The 21158-nt window shown below is 40.4% G+C and overlaps 1 long non-coding RNA gene across 5 annotated transcripts in view; it reads left to right on the forward strand.

Annotated features, from left to right (window-relative positions):
• The first annotated feature begins 438 nt into the window (after window positions 1–438).
• LOC138143638 (uncharacterized) overlaps window positions 439–21158 on the forward strand; it is a 185613-nt gene continuing 164893 nt past the window's right edge. For all 5 annotated transcript variants that reach the window (XR_011163760.1, XR_011163762.1, XR_011163761.1 and 2 more), the window contains exon 1: window positions 439–575. This is a non-coding gene — a long non-coding RNA (uncharacterized lncRNA). The remainder of the gene's footprint in view (window positions 576–21158) is intronic.

The following is a 21158-nucleotide window of genomic DNA, read 5'->3' on the forward strand; positions in this document are numbered from 1 at the left end:
CCTTAAGGAATTCCATCTATTGAACCAGTCCAAAGTTTGCCAAGTGAATAGACAAAGATATTAGTCTTTGATTTATGTATGAATTGTATTTAAGTGAGACAGAGTTGTCCAAAGTCATCAGACTCACTCTCTCTTCCAGAAACATTGAAGTCCAGTGGCAAGACAAAAGTCAGGATGGCTGGTGATGGCCTGGGATACAGTGAATGGATGACCTTGGCATCTTTGATGTCTGGCCAAGCTCTAAGTGCTCCACAGTGCTTGCTTCATTTGCCTTCACAGCCACTGGAACGAATTATTCTCATCTGTCCATTCCACAGGGGAAGTCTTTACATACTTGGGGTAGAAATTCTCCTAGCTCATCAACAGGTTTGAGGCCTGTCAGTTACCCTCAACCTAGTGTAGCCAGTCAGGTAAGATAATTTTTCCAGGGTGTGGTCGCTGTACATGCTCCAGCTTCCTGGAGCCACAGGTGAAAGTTGGGTGAAAGGTGGACACCGAAGGTGGAAAGCAGCCTGAAAAGGGCTCAGCAAGCCCTCACACCAGAGGTGCTGGTCCTCCTGAACACTGGCAGAAGGGTGAGTGTAAACTGTTGGCCTTGTACAAGCCTGAGCTTTACATAGACATCCTAAAAGCTTAGAAAAGAATCTTAAATGAGCCCCGAATATGCTGGTATAGAGAATAAAATAAGGCAAATCCTCTAATTTCTATAATTTTCCTGTTTTTGAACTTGGGGGAAGATGACAATGCTATGACTGGTTGACAACTATCTATATAGGTGGTTTAGGCTGCAAAGACTAATCGAATTTTCCAAATCGCATGTGTATACATCCACAGAGGCTCATCCACACTTTTCAGGCGTGTGCCAAGGGTGTGACTGAAGGCATAGGCCAAGTGTAGGACAGGAATCTGGGCTTAATCCTGTGGTTTTTAAATTTTTTTAAAGTCTGCAGGGACTTATTCTGAAAATTTAACTGCTTTCATCGAAAGTCTTTTGGCAGTGGCTAAGGAGGGAGTCACTGTCAGGAATACCAAAGCCTTGCCTGGCATGAATTAGGATATTAGTGTTGGAAGGGATTCTAAAATCCTCTGAAGCTAATTCATACTTGAAAACGAATCCACTCTAAAACATCTCTGAAGAGTGGCCGTTTAGCCTTTGCCAGAAGATCTAACAAGAGGGAACCCATTGCCTTTCAAGGCAACCTCTTGCACTTTTGGATGGCCCATTTGTTAGGAAGTGTTTATGAAATCTGCCTCTCTGCAGATCCCACCCATTCATTACTTCCACTTCTGCCCTCTGGGGCCAAGCAGCATGAGTATAACCTGTGGCCCGGGACTGTAGGTTTGGGTTTGTATTGTCTCGGTTCAATCTTGGGGACTTTTCATTAATCAAACTCTTCTGGGTTTTTCTCCCACTCAGGAGTTTCCTACAAACATCTGAATTTGGATCTCGACTAAGTCTACAGAGAGGGAAAAAGGTTTTTAGCTCCCTTGTAAACTGAAAGCAGCTGTGGGATAGGTCTTATTTCATGTAGCAGAAACATACAAGACATAAAGCACTCTTATTGAGTCAATAACTATTCAAGACAACTCTTTTTCATTCTCTGATGAGCCACTGATTTCCCAAGGAACTATGAGGTCAGTCAGTTAGCTGGCATTTATTAAATACCCACTATGTTCCAGGCATTGTGCTAAGTGTGGACCATACAAAGAGAGGAAAAAAAAAACCCAAGTAGTCCCTTGCTGTCAAGGAGCTTACTTAATGAAGGAGTCAATATGCAAATAAGTATGTACAACTAAGATATATACAGGATAAATTAATCATTAACTGTAAGGGATAAGGACCTGAGATTACTAAATAGTAAAAAAAAAATGAGTAAGAAATAAAATATTACTCTAATGAACTACAGCTTGGCCAGGGACCTATACAGTCCTCCAGGCATAGTACTGTGCTGGGGGTTGGGGTCTTGTTGAAAAGAGAAAACACTCAGGCTCACTAGTAAGTTGATCCCTTTCCTGTGAAACTTCACAGTCCCTATAAGCCATAGTATCAATGAAGGTCATGGCCCAAATTTGCAGTTCCGTATTTTAACTTTGTCCCTTGCTGTTCCTTGGCTCTAGGTTCTCTTTGATCCAAAGACTCTGTGTTGTATAGGATCTCCCTCTCTGGTTCCAGGAGACTTGATCCAGGCCTTCCTCTGTACTTCAATACTGCCTGTCTATAGCATGTGTCCTTGAAGCTCTCAGATTGGCCTCAGTAGTATAAGACAAATAAACAGAACACAGGATGACTGCTAGCACAGGTTCACTCTTGATCTGGTCAGACAGGAAAGACACAAAGAAGGGGTTAATAATCTTACTTTATTCTAGGCTAGTTTCTCAGAAGAGGATTGCTGATAATGGGAGGACAAACTCCTACAGCATTCCCTAATCACCCTTCTCGCTGGGTGAGAAGGAGGGGCAACTACCCCTCTGTCTTGATGGGGTCAGTGAAGGCAAGCACTATTTGTGCATCCCCTAAATACCCTCAAAACTCAATGGGGGCCAGTTGAAGCACACACAGCATTCGTGCATTCAACACTATGGTTCCCCATTCACTGGCCAATGACCACCTGTCTTATAGGGGCAACAAAGAAGGCATATTGCCAGCAATAGCCTCACAAGTTTACATCACCTTATTCCTGTATCTCACTGTGCACTTGCAGTGGATATTTACAATTTAAGCACAAATGTTTATATTATGTATCATTATACAATGCCATGCAAGTGTGGTAGAGATGTTTTGAACCATAACTGTGGGAACTCATATCTAATACCTGGGAATAAGAGATTGTTATGGCTATGGATCCTAGGAAACTGAACTCTAAGAAATAATAACAAAATTTCACTTCACACACACTAAAATCCACCTTACTTACACTAGAATTCACCTTACTTACAAATACTTATTACCATTCTTTGTTGTTCAGTCATTTTTGGTTGTGTCTGACCCTTCAGGACCCCATTTGGAGTTTTCTTGGCAAAGACACTGGAATGGTTTGCCATTTCATTCTCTAGCTCATTTTACAGATAAGGAAACGGAGGTAAACAAGGTTATGGTGACTTGCCCAGGGTGACCCAGTTAGTAAGTGTCTGAGACCAGATTTGAACTCAGAAAGATGAGTCTTCCTGACTCCAGGTCCAGTACTCTATTTAGTGTGCCATTTAGTTGCCCATTACCATTGCACCACTGCCTCTCTCTGCTGCCAGCTCTGTGGTCATGTGCTTCTTCCTTTCTAGGTACCATATGGCACACTGGAGGTGTTTCGTGAGTGTTCTGACTTTTCTCCAAGGAGCTGAGTCCGCTCTTTAGGGATAGCCCTTCTCCTTTTACTGTCTCCTTAGCTATCCATCAATCTGTCTGTCTTTGTTTTTTCTTTAAAAAAGCCCCCAACAAAGAAAGGATACAATTCAAGTATTAACTTCATCAGGATTGATATTTTAACCAGGTAATACAAAGTAATGAACTTTATCAAAGTGGGGTGAACTCAGTGATCCCCAGGACAAGGTAGTGTATACCTTTTCAAAGAGACATCAGCCCTAGCACAAATGTCTTATATGTGATAATATCATTACAGAGAATCAGCCTTGTTAAGGCACTCTCTCAGGAGGCCCTTTTCAATCTCTACACAAACTGAACCTCTCCTCCATCTGACAGCCCTTTGGATCCTGGAAGCCAGCTGTCATAGCTTTTCCAAATCTTGTCTTTTCCACGCTAAACACCCCAAGTTTTTTCAGTTGGTCCTCACATGATATGATTTCAAGTGTTCTCACCATCCTGGTTGTCTTCTTCCAAATGCCTCTAATTGTCAGTGCCCTTCCTGAAATGTGTCACTCGGAACTCAATATGATACTCCAGTTGTGGTCTGATTGGGGCAGAGTATAGTGGAACAATTACCTTCTTCAGTCTTGGACACCATGTTTCTCAATGCCACCTAAGATAGAATTGACTGTTGTGGTTGACTTGTAAAACTTTTGACTGATATTGACCTTTGTCTACTAATTCTCCAGTTCTTTAAAAAAGTTGCTGTCTGGCTGCACATGTCCCATCTTGCAGCATTGATGAACACAATTCAATTGAACTCTATTGTACTTAGTGGTGCTCTTTTCCCCCCAATGCTTCTGAGCTTTAAACATTATTATAAAGAGGAGAGAAATTAACTATAGGCAAGAGAAAGAAAAGTAATGCCTTCATGCTGAGATTTTAAATGAGCTGGAGAGTTGATGAGGCAAGGAGGTGGAGGGAGGTTGTTCCAGATGGCAGGACTCTGTGTGACTATTAATTAATAATTACCATAGGTAATTAAACATTAGTGAATTAATGGAGGCAGAGCATTTTGAGACCCTCTGCTGAAAGGCATATTCCAAAAACAGCTATCTGTGTTAGCTGTAATTTATAGTTTGTCCAATTGATACAGTATTTTACTTTCGAGATTCTTTATATATTGATTGCCTTAAAACAGTCTAAATGGTGAAATAATTCTTCTTCCTCTAAATTAGATCATAGATTTAGAGGGGGAAAGGATCTTAGAAATGATCTAATTCAACCTCTTTATTTTATAAAGGAGTCCCAGAGAGGTGAAATGACTAACGTGAGGTCATACAGATAGTAAGTGGGAGAGTCTCGATTTCAATATAGTCTCTTTGCTTCCAAATGCAGCACTTGGTACATTTCTTCTGTACCACAAACTCTGAATTAAAAATAGCCCATGTTTACTTGACATTTGGATGGTTCTGTGCATGAAACCTCCAGGTAGAGCAGTTGTATTATATTATTTACCAAGTTCTTCTCTATCCACACTTCCTTTATCCCCTTCCCTTCTAGATAAACCTACTCTAGATCAGATAGAAATTCATTAAACATTTATTTATGTACCTATTTGGTTCAAGGTAGTAGGACTGGAAAACAAAGAAGAAATGGGACAGAGATTGAAACCTCTTAAAGTTTACAATCGGATAATTTGGAACAGAGATGGGGAGATATAAGACAAGTATTTCAATGATAAGGTTATCCTACCTCACAGGGTTATTGTGAGGACCAAAATGATGTAATATTTTTGGGGTGCTGAGCACAGTGCCTGGAACATAGTAGAAACTATATAAATGTATATTCTCTTTTCCTTCCCTCCCTGATATAAGGCAGAATGTGATCAGTTTACATTAGTTATCCAGGCAAAATTCTATGAGGAATTTGGAGAGAAAACCTTCAATCAGAAAGGAAGGACCAAGAAATGCTCTCTCTAGAAGTATCTCCCCTAGGTTGGACTTGGAAGGAATTTTAATAGATAGAAATGAGCTGATAGAGTTCATTCTAGGGGTGTTAGACAGTATGCACAAAGATACACCTGGAAAAAGAAAGGATGAGATTGAAAAACAAACAGTGAATAGTCCATTTTATTTGCCGCATAGACTGTCCAAAGAAAAATAATGTGAAGAAATGGGAAAGTAGACTGGAGTAAGGCCAGAAGTTTATAGGCATTGGGGAATCCACTAAACCTCTTTGAATATAGATTCTGGGACACAGTCTCCTAACTCATGCCTGGAGTAGAAGGCTGGGTCCTCAGAGGCTGGCTGACTATTTCTCACCTCATGATTCTAGGGGTAACCACGAGGGGTAAGGAATAGTTTTTTAAAGTTATTACTTATGAGCCTTCCCTGGGCTATGGTTTATATATATCATATTTCCATTTTCTGAAATCCAGTATGATATTTATCCTTTTCCAGTCCTGCAGTACCTTTCCAGTTTTCTAAATAGGAATGGGAAAAGAAGGGACATATTTAAGAGATTTTGGAAGTAGAATAATTAGGATTTGGCAACTTTGACATTTGGATGGTTTTGTACATGAAATCATGAGGGAGAAGGAAGAATCTAATAAAACTGTGAAGTTTCAAGTCTTAGTAGGAGGATGGACAATGGTGAACCTCCTCAACAGAAATAAACTAGACATTATTTGATGTGGAGAATATGATAAGTTTCGTTCTGGACATGTTGAGTTCTAAGTGAAGGTGGAACATCCATGAGGACACACCCAGTAGAGCTTTGGAAAAGTGAAATGGAGCTCAGAGAGTGGTTGGGAGTCAAAACAAAGATTTGCAGGTTATCATAGAGACAATGGTCAAAGTCTTGGGAGTGGATGAAATTTTCAATGAAGAGAGCATAAAGAGGGAAGAGAATAGGTCCAATGGAGAACCTTGAAGGATGGCCACATTTTGTTTTTGGAGAGGGGAAGGCAAGGTAATTGGGGTTAAGTGACTTGCCCAAGGTCACACAGTTAGTAAGTGTGTCAAGTGTCTGAGGACTTATTTGAACTCCTGACTCCAGGGCTGGTACTCTATTCACTGCTCCACCTAGCTGCCCCGATGGTCACATTTGAAAAAGAGTTCCAAGAATAGTCAGAGAGAGAATCAGGAGACTTGAGTTTCACAAAAGCCAAGAGAGAACGAGAGAGGTTGTGATCAACAACGTCATGACACTGAAAAGTCAAGGACAATAAAGACTGGAAAAATGTCCCACATGCATTTGGCAACAGGCAGGTCTTTAGTGAGCTTGGAGAGAGCAATTTTGAGATAGAATAGTGAAATGGATGCTTGATTGTATAGATTAAAGTGACCAAAAAATAACTAAGATGATACTATGCTGCAAATACATTCTGGACATTTCTAAGCAATGCTATCTACTTTGGCCATTCTCCTCATTCCTTTGGAATCTGAACTCTATATGAACCAAGTCTCCACGTAATTTCCTGACCATTACCTTCTCTCTTCAAGTTCCCCTCTATGCATTGTCTTCTCCCATTGCAATATACGTTCCTTGAGGGAAGGCACTGTCTTGCTTGTGTTTCTATATTCAACACAGGACACTGCCTGGAACATAGTAATTGCTTAATAAACGCTCTTTCATGTATTACTTTTTGTTTCAGTCTTGGTGGCAGACCATGTAAACATAGACCCAGAATTGAGAGAGGACCTCTCTCTTCTCTTTGTCCCTATCTACATACTCGGGCCAAGTGTGGGGGGGTGGGGTAAGGAAAAAGCTGGATATTCTTTAAGTCTTCAGTTAGCAGAAAAGGGAAATGCCATATAGAAAGGTAATGCTGATTACAACATTTAACAAGTTTTGCATGATATGCCAAGGGACAAAAGAAAAGAGCTATCTGGGTTAGATCAAAGTACAATTAACTGGACTCTGTAGCTAGTCAAAGAAATGTATATTAATGTGGAGAAAGGTTTCTAGTACTGTGCTACAGGATTCTGTCTTTTAGCCTGCCCTGTTCAACAATTTTAACAGTGACTTGAATGGCTCACTCATCAGCTACTGTATCTGACATAAACCTGGGAGAAATAGCTAGCATATTGGAGGATAAGAAGCATCCCAAAGTATCTCAGACTAAAAGCATTGGGCTGAAACCAATCAGATTAAAAATGATGAAGCCAATAAGATAAAAATATGGATAAATGTAGTCTTGCATTTATATTTTTAAAAACTGCACATATATAGAATGGGGTCATCTTCATTTGATAAGAGTTTATGTGTAATGGGAACATAAGACTTTACTATTGTGGCAGAATAGCCAGCAGCTACCCATGGGTCCCTTATCTTTGCTAGTGCTCTCTTGAGATTATTTTGGCAAGAAATTGGGAAAACAAATCTTTGTAACAAGTTTCTCTGACATAGGTCTGATTTCTAAGATACGTATGGAAATGAATTAACTTTACAAGATTAAGAGTTAGTCCTCAATTGAGAAATGGTCAAAGGATATAAATAGTGGAAGAAATCTGAGCTATCAATAACCATATTAAAAATAGTCTAAATCAACAATAATTAGATAAATGTAAATTAAAATGCCATGAAGTACCACCTCACGTCCATCAGATTGACTAAGATGACAAAAAAGGAAAATAAGAAATTCTGAAGAGACTATGGGAATACAGTTATGCTAATATACTGTTGGTAGAGTTGTGAACTAGTAAAACTTCTGGAAAGCAATTTAGAACCATTGATATGACTACTAGGTCTAAATCTCAAAGAGAGAAAAGAAAGAGGGAAAGGATCCATATGTACAAAAATATTTATAGCAGTTCTTTTTGTGGTGTCAAAAAATTGGAAACTTCCGTCAATCAGGGAATGACTGAACAAGTTATGGTATATGAATGAAATAATACTGTACTCTAATAAATGATGAACAAACTGGTTTCAGAAAAACATGGTAAGATTTGTATAAACTGATTCAAAGTGAAGTCAGTAGAACCAGGAGAACAATTTAGACAGTAACAGCAATGCTTTAATCAACTTTGAAAGACATAGGAACTCTGATCAACACTGCGACCCACCACAATTCCAAAGGATTCATGAAGAAACGTGCTATTGAACTCCAGATAGAGAGGTGATACTCTCAGAGTGCAGACTGAAGCATCTTTTCTTTTCTTTTTCTTCCTTCCTTCCTTCCTTCCTTCCTTCCTTCCTTCCTTCCTTCCTTCCTTCCTTCCTTCCTTCCTTCCTTCCTTCCTTCTTTCCTTTCTTTCTTTCTTTCTTTCTTTCTTTCTTTCTTTCTTTCTTTCTTTCTTTCTTTCTTTCTTTCTTTCTTTCTTTCCTTCAGACATGGCTAAGGAGGGAAATTGTTTTTCATGATAGTATTTATATATTTGTAATAGGTTTTGTTTTTCTTGCCTTCTCCATGGGTAGGTGAGGGGAAGAGAGGAGGAAAGGAATTCAGAACTGAAAATAAAATAAAATTGAATTTAACAATTAAATTAATTTCAGAAATAGACTTCTTTGAAGTTTAGGGTAATTTGTATGGCATATCCCTATCCTTGGAGGTGGGAGAGAGGATGGAGAAAGCCCAGAGAATGGAAAACAGGAAGATGAATGGAAACAGCTAGTGTTTTTCTGAGTCTCCAAGACTCAATGAGCATTTTTGAATGAGTGGAAGGGGAGCATCTTGCCCAAACACTGAGTAACGGAAGAGGGAATGGAATCCAATCACCATAACTTGGCTAGAAGAGAGGACTAGGAAGGAGCAGGGTTCCTTCATGGTTGCCTAATAAGGCCTTTTATACAGATGATGGAGACTGTGGGTACTAAGTGGGGGGAAAACCCATAGAAATAAATTGATTGGCTCCGAGACATTCTAACGTTGGGCCAGTCTAAGAGAGCCAGAAATATGTTAGCTAGTCTCAAGGTATGCTGGTCCTAGCTATCTCATCATAAAAGAGTTTTAACTCTCCCCAAGGATGCAAAACAGTAGTGGGTGGATGGTGCTGCTCATAGCAGGGGAAGAGAAGCAGAGTGATGGAGCCTCACACCCTTGGCAGGAGTGGGAGACTGGGAAGAGAGAATGAGGTGAGAGAAACCCTTCATGGGCCAAAGAAAGAGCACAAAACATGCCTCATGGATCTGGAAGCATTGGCAGCAGAGTAATCTGTTACCTAAGGTAAGGAGAAAACTATTTGTGTCAGAGAACAAGGGAAATGGGGATGAGGGAGGAAAGTTTCAGCTAAGGTATAGCTGAAACACATTTCAACAACTCTATGTTGGAATTGTGGAGTGCTAGAAAATGCCTCAGTTTCCCTTGCTTCCCTCCTTTTTTTTTTTTTTAGCAGGGGAAAGGCAGGGCAATTGGGGTTAAGTGACTTGTCTGAGGTCATACAGCTAGTAAGTGTTAAGTGTCTGAGTCCAGATTTGAACTCAGGTCCCCCTGACTCCAGGGCTGGTGCTCTATTCACTGTGCCACCTAGCTGCGTCTACTCCCCCCCCCCACTCTTCCTGCCCTTTGCTTCCTTTAAGATTCAGTTAAAATCTTACCTTTTGCAGGAGACCTTTCCCTATTCCTCTAACTGCTAGTGTCTTCCCCTCTCAGGTGACCTCCATCTACTTGGGATATATCTGATACTTAGTTACCTTAGTTATTGTCTCCTTCATTAGAATGTAAGCTCCTTGAAAGCAGGTACTGTTTTTGACCTTTTTGGCAACCCAGTTCTTAGCATAGTGCCTAGCACATAAGGAGGAATGAATAAATGTTTGTTGACTGACTGAGACCTGTTTCAATTTCTGTCAACTCTGCCTTACCTCCTTATCTGTTACCATAAACAATGCTTCACTGGTGTTCTAACAACCTCTGTGGACTTCTACCCCTGCTTAGCCCTACTGATGGTAATAGTACAAATACAGTATTGGGTATAAGGGCACCGCTCAGATTTCCAAGGAGAGGCCATTTCTGCATAATACATATAGAACTTAAGGAGTCTAAAAGGAAGCAACACAAACCTCATTTCACTCTCAGATGTATTGCATTTTTGGTCTAGGGGAATTTTGCATGAGTCATTTGCAGCTCAGAACACCCAGACTGCAGTTAATGACTTGAGTTTTTATTGTGCAGAGGAATACTGAGCCCCATAGACTCATTCCCCAGCCTTTTTATTGTAGTTCAGTTGACTCACCACTTCCCCCAACAAGTGGTACCCCTTCTGGGAGGTTTTGAAAATACCCTGGCCTGGCTCAGAGCCCAGCTGGCCTTGACACATTGCTATATGCTACACTTTCCTACCCATCACCATTGTTCCATGGTAAGCTTGAGGGCAAACAACACATCACTGATTCTGGATATTTGGATATCTCTTTTTAAGTGGCATTGTTGATTTAGGTTTGGAATAGCAAGTGATTGGGCCAGGAGGATGTGTCTTTAGAATCTTTTATTTGGACTAAGGTAGGCTTAAGGGCACCTAGGTGCCACAGTGGATAGAGCACTAAGCTTGGAGTCAGGAAGATGCATCTTCCCAAGTTCAAATCTGGTCTCAGACACTTACTAGCTCTATGACCCTGGGCAAGTCACTTAACCTTGTTTCCTCATCTATTAAAAAATGAGCTGGAAAAGGAAATGGCAAATCACTCTAATATCTTTGCCAGGAAAACCCCAAATGGGGTCACAGAGAGTCAGGCACAACTGATATTCTAACAACAGGAGACAAGTTTATTCATCCAGGATTACTTGACTTGCCTCAGCTTCTGAATCCTTAAATTCTTTGTAGTATATTGTCTTGCATTGTTAATTCATTATCTTGAATTGTTTCCTAGTTGTTTCATGTATTCAAATCTTATCTTCTAAGTGAGATGGAAGATTTCCATCTTACTGTCTCTTCCATATTATAAGATCATAGGATTTTAGACTTGGAAGGGACCATCTATTCATTCCCCTTATTTTGTAGATGTGGAAACTGAGGCCCCAACAGTGGCAGTGACTGCCCAAAGTTACACAGTTGGTATACAATAGAGCTGGGATTCAAGTTTAGGTTTTTGGATCTCAAATTCTGTGATTTTTCTATTCAGAATATTGAAATACTCATATTGTATTCCCAGTCAGAACCAATTCATAGTAGGGTAAAAAAGTATGCTGTCTCTGAAGTCAGAGGACCTGGTTTCAAATACTACCTCTGACACTTCCTGTGTGACCTTGGGTAAGTCACTTAATCTCCCTGGGTCTCAGTTGCCTCATCTGTAAAATGGGGGGGTTTGATTAGGTAGTTTTTGAAGTCCCATCTATCTAGCTATAAATCTATGATATTATGGTAAAAAAAAATGATTTGGGGCAGCTAGGTGACACAGTGAATAGAGCACTGGCCCTATAGTCAGGAGGAGTGGAGTTCAAATCTAGCCTCAGACACTTAACAGAAAACTAGCCTTGTGACCTTGGGCAAGTCACTTAACCCCAATTCCCCTGCCTTCCCCCCTCCAAAAAGACCCCACCCCAAAAAAGAATCACAAAGAAGTGATTCACTCAGGGTCATAAAGAGAAAAACCCAAATCTTCTAGTCTCTGCTGTGTATATTTAAATACATTTGTGCCTGTATTCACTCACTTTTTACTCAGGGCAACAACATAGTATTTTCCGGTGACTGTGTGAGAAGAGATGGGGGGATGGGTTGGACAAGGGGGGGGAGTGAGAAAGGAGCATTTTGGGCTAGAGCAGTGGGTGGCATCCTCTCATGACGGGTACTGCCGCATTTCCTCATCTGCTTTCAAAAAGCTTCCAAACAGCACCATCAACATAAGGCCTTTCCTGATTCTTCCCCCAACCCCTGCTAATGCCCTTTTATATTTACTTTGTAGATATTGTGTATAAATCATGAAAACATGTTGTTTCCACAGATAGAGTGTAAGTCCCTGGATGTCAGGAATGGTTTTATTTTTGTCTTTGTTTTCCCAGCAACTAGAAGAATGCCTGATGACTAATTGTTGCTTAATAAATTCTTATTGATTGATTCTTATTGGTGGCAGGTATATGCCTCTTCTCTGTCTGTGGACTGGTGGTTAGCTAGTAATGAGCACCATCTCTCCACTACCACTTGGGCAATCCTTTGAGAAGTGGCCAGACCTTTTGTGACTTTAAGGCTTGTCAACACTGTGGGATGGAAAACTATTAAACTGAATATTATTTTAACCAACTTATTTTTCCACTAAAATTTCATCTTTTTTTCTCTAAAAAAATTTCTATAATCAACTTCTTTTTAAATAAAAAAGGAAACATGTAAGAGGAAGATGTGCAGAGCATTTTAGATGATAGATTTGCCCAAGCTTCTGGGCTAGTGTCCTAGTAAATGTATTTTTCTTGCTCTGTATCCAGCTCAGTTGCTCCAAATAAAGTAGAAGAAGTATTCTTGGAAACATTGTGCCAGAAAGGAAAAAACTCCCAGAACAATAGCCCAAGCCTCACAGTCGTATCATTAATAAACAGGAGACCATATATTTGAGGTTTTCAACAGTTTTGCCCAGTTAAATAGCTTCCTACACCATGTTTGTTTGTTTTTGCCTTTTGGAGGGCAGTTGGGGTTAAGTAACTTGCCCAAGGTTACATGACTAGTTTTTTTGTATGGGTGTTAAATGTCTGAGGCCGGAACCGAACTCAGGTCCTCCTGACTCCAGGGAGGGTGATTTACTCACTGCACCACCTAGCTGCCCTACACTGTATTAGTTTTGACAGGATTAGTTAAGGAGTTCTGAATAAAAATCCCAGAATCCTTGTTGGTTGGCCTGTCTGTTCAAATACAATTTTATTTTCCCTTAGTTTTCAAGTTCACTGAGTCCCATGAAATTTTCTTGAATATACTACTTCCTTGATGACAAAACCCAACCTAGGGCAGACTGTTACATTTCAAAGTTGGAGACAGTTGTCCCCAGTCATGGGGTGCTAGGTATTGGGGTATGTACACGATAAGAGCCTAGGTTGTACTTTTATAGCATAATCTAGAAGTATGAGGGGGTATGAGGGGATTGTGGATAGAGCAGCTATGATTGCTAAATAGCTCACGTGGTATTTCTGAGTGGGGTTGGGGAGCTAGAAAAGCAAGAGTTTCTCTTTTTCACCACCACCCCCCTCCCCTTCCCTGGGTGGATGATGAGAGTATTTCTGGAAGCAGTGAGTATGGGGAAAAGAGCTTTGTAAATCAGTACTTAGGAGCCTAGAAAAAAATGTGTGTGCATATGTATGTGTGTATACACACACACACACATACACACACACATATATATATATATATATACACACACACACATGCACAGAGAAACTCACATTTGATGGGGTAGGAAGTTTAAAAAAAGTGGATGGGGTGGATTTTCTTGAGTAACTAGGCCAAAGGCTATTCCATCTAGAATCTTCTAATGAAATGTGGGTAAATGGAGTACCCTACAGTCTATAATGGCAGCTTCCAGAGCTTGTGGACAGGGAGTAAGTTTCTTGGTCATTACCTGTTTCTTTTCTACCCCCTCCCCCCAACCCACCCCCAGACTGTGTAAGAACAGCAAGATGGATTTGGTTGGTGGTCAGGCAACTTGTGGGGTCTGAACATTTGCTGGGGATTGTCCAGTTTGGAATTTAATTTGGTTGGAACTCTATGGTGTCTCAGTGTTTGGTTTCATAGGATTTGATGGAAAAATAACTATGTTAATGAAATGGTCCTCATCTGCAGTGACTTCATCTTGTTCAATTCTTGGATGTTGCTTACTCAGTGGTTCTGATGTTTTAGATTGAACTGGCAAGCATCACAAGAAAATGAGACAAAAGTTCTGTAAGCTCCTTACCATTTACCTTATAAATGCTGGCATGAATTTTTATTAGAATGCAGATCCCTAGAATATAGATAGATAGATAAATAGATAGATAGATAGATAGATAGATAGATAGATAGATAGATAGATAGATAGATAGATAGATAGATAGATAAATAGATAGATAAGGAGGCTGCACTGACTTTGGAATCATAGGTGCTGGGTTCAAATTTTGCCTCTGACATTTATTATTGGTGTGGCCTTGGGCAAGTCACTTAACCTTACTAAGCCACAGCTTCCTCATCTGAAAAAATAAAGTGTGGACTAGATGACCTTTGAAGTCTCTACCAGCTCCAGACCTAGGATCTTGTGATCAATGCTGCCTCCAATCTCTCTCCACATAAAAATGCCCATTTTAAGTCTAAACCCCTTGCCCTGGTCTTCAACATGAGTGCTTTCCATCAAATGTTTCCATTTTTCATATTCTCTATTCCAATCAACCACCATGCTTTTGGTGATATGCATCAGACAAAGTAACTGCTGCTTCCAGTCTTTAGATTTCTGTTCCTTAAATTTGTAATCCATAGAATTCATCTTCTCCATAAACTTTTCCCTGAGTGACTTCATCTAGCTAAAACTATGCCTTTAACTCCACATGCCCTTAGGTAGTTCCTACTAAATTAATTTGCATTTTTACATTTTTATGTCCTTTAATACATCTTTAATAAATAAAATAATATTTAAATTAAATCAAATATTTAATAAAATAAATCTTTAATAAATCTTCTTGTGACATTGACCTCCTTGCCACTTGGCTCCCTAGACACTGGGTCTCCTGACTCTGCATTTTCATTGGCTGTCTCCCTTGCCTAGAATTCTATCCTTTCTCATCTCCACCTCCAGGATTCCCTGACTTTCTTTAAGTCCCACCCAGCAAAAATTCCATCTTCTAGGAGAAGCCTTTTCCAAACCCTTCTAACTCTGGTGCCTTTAGTTAATGATTTCCTATGTAATGTGCATATAGCTCGTTTGTATATAACCATTTGCGTGCTATCTGTCCTCTTAGAGTCTAAGCTCCTTGCGGGCAGGTATTGTTTTCACTTTTCTTGTTATGCCCATTACTTAGCACAGTGCTTGGCACATAGTAGGTGCTTATTAAATGTTTCTGACTTGACTTGTTAACTTCTTATGTCTTTTCATGTCTTTTCATCCTTCCTGTGTAAACTCCACCAGGGTAAATGCGTCTTCTATTCTGTGGTGTCTCTTCATAGCCAGTAACAGTGCTCTCCCTAAGAGTTCTAATGAACAGGAGGTTCAAGCTGAGGCTACCAGAGAAGGGGGAAAGAGATCTTCAGAATAAAACATCCATTCACTTCTCAAGTTTCAGTATTTTTACTGGAAAAAGAAAAACCTGCTAGTGGTTTAGGCAGTCTTATGACAATTTCCCCAGAGCAGCAACTACCTTGTAAATCCAGAGGTTTTGCTGTATTGACAGCTGTCACTCTAGCCAGGCCAAATGAGATCACCTGGCCAATGAAATGACATGCCTTGAACAGTTGGGGTAAGGAGGGGGAGGGGAGGAGGAACATGGGACATAATGAAATAAATCAGCCTCAGAGGGAGGGTAGGTTTCTGCCTGACAGGAATAAAGCATGGTTAGCTCACATTTTGGGGGGTTTTCTTACCTTGAGAATTATTTAAAGCAACTCTTCCCCAAAAATGAAGTGGAGGACTAGAATGATTGTCCACATAGTACAATGCCCCCCAAATATGTGGTCCTCTATATTTTTGAGGGACTTTGTCTCTTTGGGGAGTGAGACATAAGAATTTAGGTGGATCAGGGACTTAAATTGTCAGTAGGGTCATCCAAAGCCCTGTCTTTGACTGTTACAAAGTATGACCTCCTTTGACCTTCTTAACATCCTTGTGAGATAGATAGTATGAGTCTTATCCCCAACCCCCTCCCCATTTTGCAAATGAGAAAGTTAAGGTTGGCACTGTCACAGCTAATAAAAGTTAGCTCGGGATTCAAATCCAGCCCTTCTGACTCTGGTCTTGTTACTACAATCATGTCACACTAGCTATGCTGTCCTAATCCCTATGTGACTCCTCTGGGTAGAACAAATGTAATCATTTGGAACAAAGGAAGCTTGATTCTCAAGGCCCTTACTCATTTAGCAAAAAGACATCAGATCAAATGGAGGAGGAGGTGGACAATGGGTCTAATCTCTCTTCTGTGCCTTCTAACCCAGTCTCTAATTAAAACAAGTAACATCAAGAATAACAAGTTCTACAAAACATTAAGAACTATTCTGTACTTTACTTTGCATTCATTTCTTCTTCAAAGATTATTGTAACTACTTTCTAGTCATAGGTTCAAATCTTACCTCAGTCACTAGCTGTTCCATCCTGGATAAGTCACTTAGCCTTTCCCAGACTCAGTTTCCCCATCTGTAAAATGAGGATAACTACGTACCTACCTCATGGTGTTGTGAGCAGCTAGATGGCAACCTGGAATCAAGAAGACCTGAGTTTAAATTCTGCTGCAGACACTAAACTTGCTCTACTTGACCTTGTATTAATGGCTCTTTATAGAACTTATTCTGGCTACTGATTTATTTTGTTTTAATTAGGGAATGGATTAGAAGGAATATGAGAGAGATTATTAGATCCATTACCTACCTCCTTCTGTTTTATACCTGATATTTCCTAAATATCTCCTGCCAAGCTCTAAGAGTTACAGATGATTATGTTCGTTCTACTCAGTCACACAGAGATTCGGGTACCACAGCTAGCGTGACATAATTGTAGTAACAAAACCCATTTGAGTCAAAGGAACCTTTCAGCAGGATATAAGAAGAGGATGTAATGTATGGGGTGGGGGTGGGGCAACACAACCCTCCAGGCTTTTGGATTCTCACTTTTCCTTGTGCCCATTTGGGACTGAGATCTAGTTGTCCCTAGGCTGGTGAGCAAAGTAATATCAAGTATGGCAGAAGGAGATTGTCCCATGTCCTTTTTTCACCCCCAATTCCCACTTCCCAGCATTCACTGGAGGCTCAGTCTCATCAGACTTTATAGTAAGAAGGATGTCATGAGGGTGGGAGGTAGTGTGGAGATGGGTACAGATGGATGGGAGAAATCCCCACACAGACTCACTCAGAAACACATACACCTTGTGGGGGTGGAGGCATAATGTCTGACTATCTGAAATGCAGGGAGATAATGCTTTAAACTGGTATATCACTTTGGTTTCACACACATTATCTCATCTATTCCTCACCACTTTGGGGGAAGGAGGTCAGTAATAACACTTTAGCAAATGTATCATTATCCTCATGTTATGGATGAGGAAATGGAGGCTCAGAGGTTTCTCAAAGTCCTAGAATGAGTGCCAGAGCCTGGGACTCAAAAACCTAAATCTCCTAAATGGCAGGCAGGGTAGTATAATGGAAAGAGCCCTGTCTTGGGAGGGAGAGGATCTTGGTTCAACTCTCACCACCCTCCCTGCTTGTATGACCTTGGGCAAATCTCTGGGTCTCAGTTTCCTCATCTGTAAAGTAAGGAGTTGGATTTAAACGACCTCCCTCAGGTCTTTTCCAGCTCTAGATTCTGTGACTTATGGAGGGCATTTCAAATTAGAGGAATCTATATTGTCTGTCTCTTTATCTTTTTCTCTGCCTTTCCCTCCCTTCAACCTCTGTCTTTATTCCTCTTTCTCCATATCTATCTCTGCTTCTCTCCTTTTCTCTCTATCTTCCTTTCTTTCCATCTGCCTGTCTCTATCTACCTCTGCCTCTATCCCCTTCTCTCTAACTTTTTAATGAGAGGTGACAGTGAATGTGCCAGTTAGCTGACTAGCTGATAGGAAGCTATTAATAAGGGTGGGAACTATGTTTTCTTATTCATGCATGCATGCATGCATGCATTCATTCATTCGTTATTTATTTTTATTTCTAGGTACAAACAAACACTCTCTACCAATGCATGTTAATGCCTTCTCTGAAATGTATTATGTTAGAGAGATTTGGAGAAATTAACTGATTTGCCCAGGTTTACATAGGCCAGTATGTGCTGGAAGTGGGACTTGAAACCTGGTCAACTCTGCTCTAGAACATACTGATGTGGTGATTAAATGATGTTTTTTGGACTAAATAAGATTACCTGGGTTGGGGAAGGGAGGTGATAAGGGGGACTGGGCTCTCCTGGGTCTTCAGAAAAGGGTCCAGGAGACAGATGGCAAGCCTGGAAGAGGGGGAGGGACAGTAGGGCCAGGAGCTGGGAGACAGCAGTTGCTCTAGAGAGTAGCAACAAGCCTGCTGTTTATTACTTTCCGCTAATTGAAGTGCCAAACCTGTTGTGGATCCCACCCAGGGTTAAGGCCCCCAAATAGGGCACTAGGATCATGCAATTGCCCTCTCCCCAGTCTCTACTCAGTCTCTGTCCCACAAGAAAGAAACAGAAAACAAATCCACATCCATATAATTGGATGTGACATTTCTATGTCACACATTTCAGTGTGCAATACATTTTTGTTGTTCAGTTATACCTGATTCTTCCTGACCCCATTTGTTTGTTTTTGGTTTTTTTGGCAGAGATTTTGGAGCGGTTTGCCATTTCTTTCACCAGCTCATTTTATAGATGAGAAACTGAGGCAAGCAGGGTTAAGTGACTAGTAAGTGTCACTAGTAAGTGTCTGAAGCCATATTTGAACTCAGATCTTCCAGACTCCAGGCCATTGCTCTATCCATTGTACCACCTAGTTGCTTGTGCAATATTTGAGTAGCAAATATGAAACACAGAGATGAAGGTTGAGAAGGTATGGTTATCATGTTAGCAGTGGAAACAAAGCTAAGGTAGAGAGCTAATATGTTGGATGACAGAATCAGAACTCAAAATTATCTTGGTGTATTTGGATGCTAGACCCAAGTGGACAAGATAAAGTTGCATAGGGATAAATGTAAAGTCTTAATGGTTTCAGGTTTTTTTTTTTTAAATCAATTGTCCCGGGGTGGCCAGGTGGTGCAATGAGTAAGAGTGCTGGCCCTGGCATGGGGAGACCTGGGATCAGTTCCGGCCTCAGATACTTGTCACCCACACAAAATAACTGGCCGTATAACCTTGAGCAAGTTACTTAACCCCAATTGCTTAAAAAAAAATCAATTGTCTGAATGCACAAATAGAGCCTGATTTGACAGCAGTTTATATGAAGGAGACAGTTGTGGTGTAGTGGGAAGGAGAGTAGTCTTGGAATCAGATCTGAGTTCAAATTCATATTCAACATTTAAATAGATATGTGTCCCTCAGAAGATCTGTTTTCCCCTGGGCAAATTAGCTGGACAATGGAGATAATAATTCTTGCCCAACCTGTTTCATAAGGCTTCAGGAGGGAGGAAAACACTTTGTAAACCTTAAAGTACAAAAGAAATCAGCATTAGTTTTGTTGCTGCTGTTATATAGAGGAATTGCTTACCAGAAGTTAGCAGCTCTTTAAAAAATCCCATAATAATAAGGGACAAGTCTCCTTGGCTGGGGCATTAACATTATTTTAAGTTTCCTTTGGACAAGGTAAGAATGCTTGTCTCCATTCTTCTCTCTCTCTCCCCTCCCCTCCATCCCCCCTCCCTGGATGGCTCAGTATTGATTCTCCAAAAATTGACCAGAAACTTCAGGCACCTTTATGTACATGTTCCTTCCTCCAGCCCCCTCCCAGTTCTTTGGTCTGGTTTCTGTCCCTATCACACTACTGAAATTATTTTCTTCAAGTTCATAGTGTCATAGATTTAGAGCTGAAAGAACCATGGGAGTTATCTTGTCCAGCCTCCTCATTTTACAGATGAGGAAACTGAGGGCCAGAAAGGTTAAATGACTAAGGTTATACCAGTTTATATATGTGTGTGTATGTATGTATATATGTGTATATGTATGTATGTATGTCTATGCATATATATGTCCCTTTAAAATTTGCAAACTGCTTTAGAGACATTATCTCATTTGACCTTCACAACACCCCTATGATGGAGGTGCTATTGTCATCTCCCTGAAACTGAAGCTCAGAGAAGAGATATTCTCTTCTCAGGGTCACACAGCTGGTAAACATCTGTGGTAGGATTCAAACCCAGATCTTCCCAGCTGAACCCAGTGCTCTTGTCACTACATTATATTGAATCTCTAGCAAGAGGGAAAGATGGGTTTGCCCATGCCTTCTTGATTGTCACATCCCATGTCCTTTGGAAAAAAAACAACAAATCCTTTTTTTAAACCTTTCTGCAGTAACATTGTTAATACCACTCCCCCCTTCCTCTTCTCCTCTGTGATGATACCCTCTCCTCTCTTAGTTTTCCAAGTATTGATCTCTTGAGTTTCTACTCCTATCTTGAGAGAATCAGGAAACCTGAATTTAAATCTGGTTTCAAATACTTACTAGCTATGTGACTCTGGGCAAATCACTTAACCCCTGTCTGCCTCTGTTTCCTCATCTGTAAAAGGGGAATAATAACAGCATCAGGGTTATTTGTAAGGATAAAAGTATATATTCACAAATGAGATATTCTAATCTATATGAATCTTAGCTATTATAATTATGCTGATGATCAAATGAGATAATGTAAACCTTAAAGCAATTAACAATAATCATGAAAACTGGCATTTATGGATTTACTATTAAGGTCTCCAGGGTGGTAGTCATAGTTCTCCTGCATGGAGAACTGGTCTAGGGCCTCAGGAAGATTTGGTTTTAGGTCCTGCCTAAATACTGGCTCTGTGCCCCTGGGCAAATTGCTTAAATTTTCAGTGCCATAGGCAATATTCAGATACTATAAATTGCAAAGCAGGTTCTGAGATCTGCATTGGCCATGGAACTTTTCTATAACAATGAAATCATGGATCAGATCCCACTATCCCCCTCCAAAAGAAAAGTTCTCCATAGAATTACAATTAATACTAAAATATGAGTCCTGGAAATATTTATTTCATGGAAGAAAGTGGTTTTCTCATATGATGACAGGGAAACAAAGTTAGAGAGAGGGAAGATGATTGTCCGTGTAGGGAGGACAGCAGGAACAAAGAGAACGAAATTGGGGGA

The sequence above is a fragment of the Petaurus breviceps genome, unplaced genomic scaffold (assembly GCF_028583685.1).
Source record: "Petaurus breviceps papuanus isolate PSGF00001 unplaced genomic scaffold, PetGlider_PUasm1.0 90650, whole genome shotgun sequence".
Taxonomy (NCBI): Eukaryota; Metazoa; Chordata; class Mammalia; order Diprotodontia; family Petauridae; genus Petaurus; species Petaurus breviceps.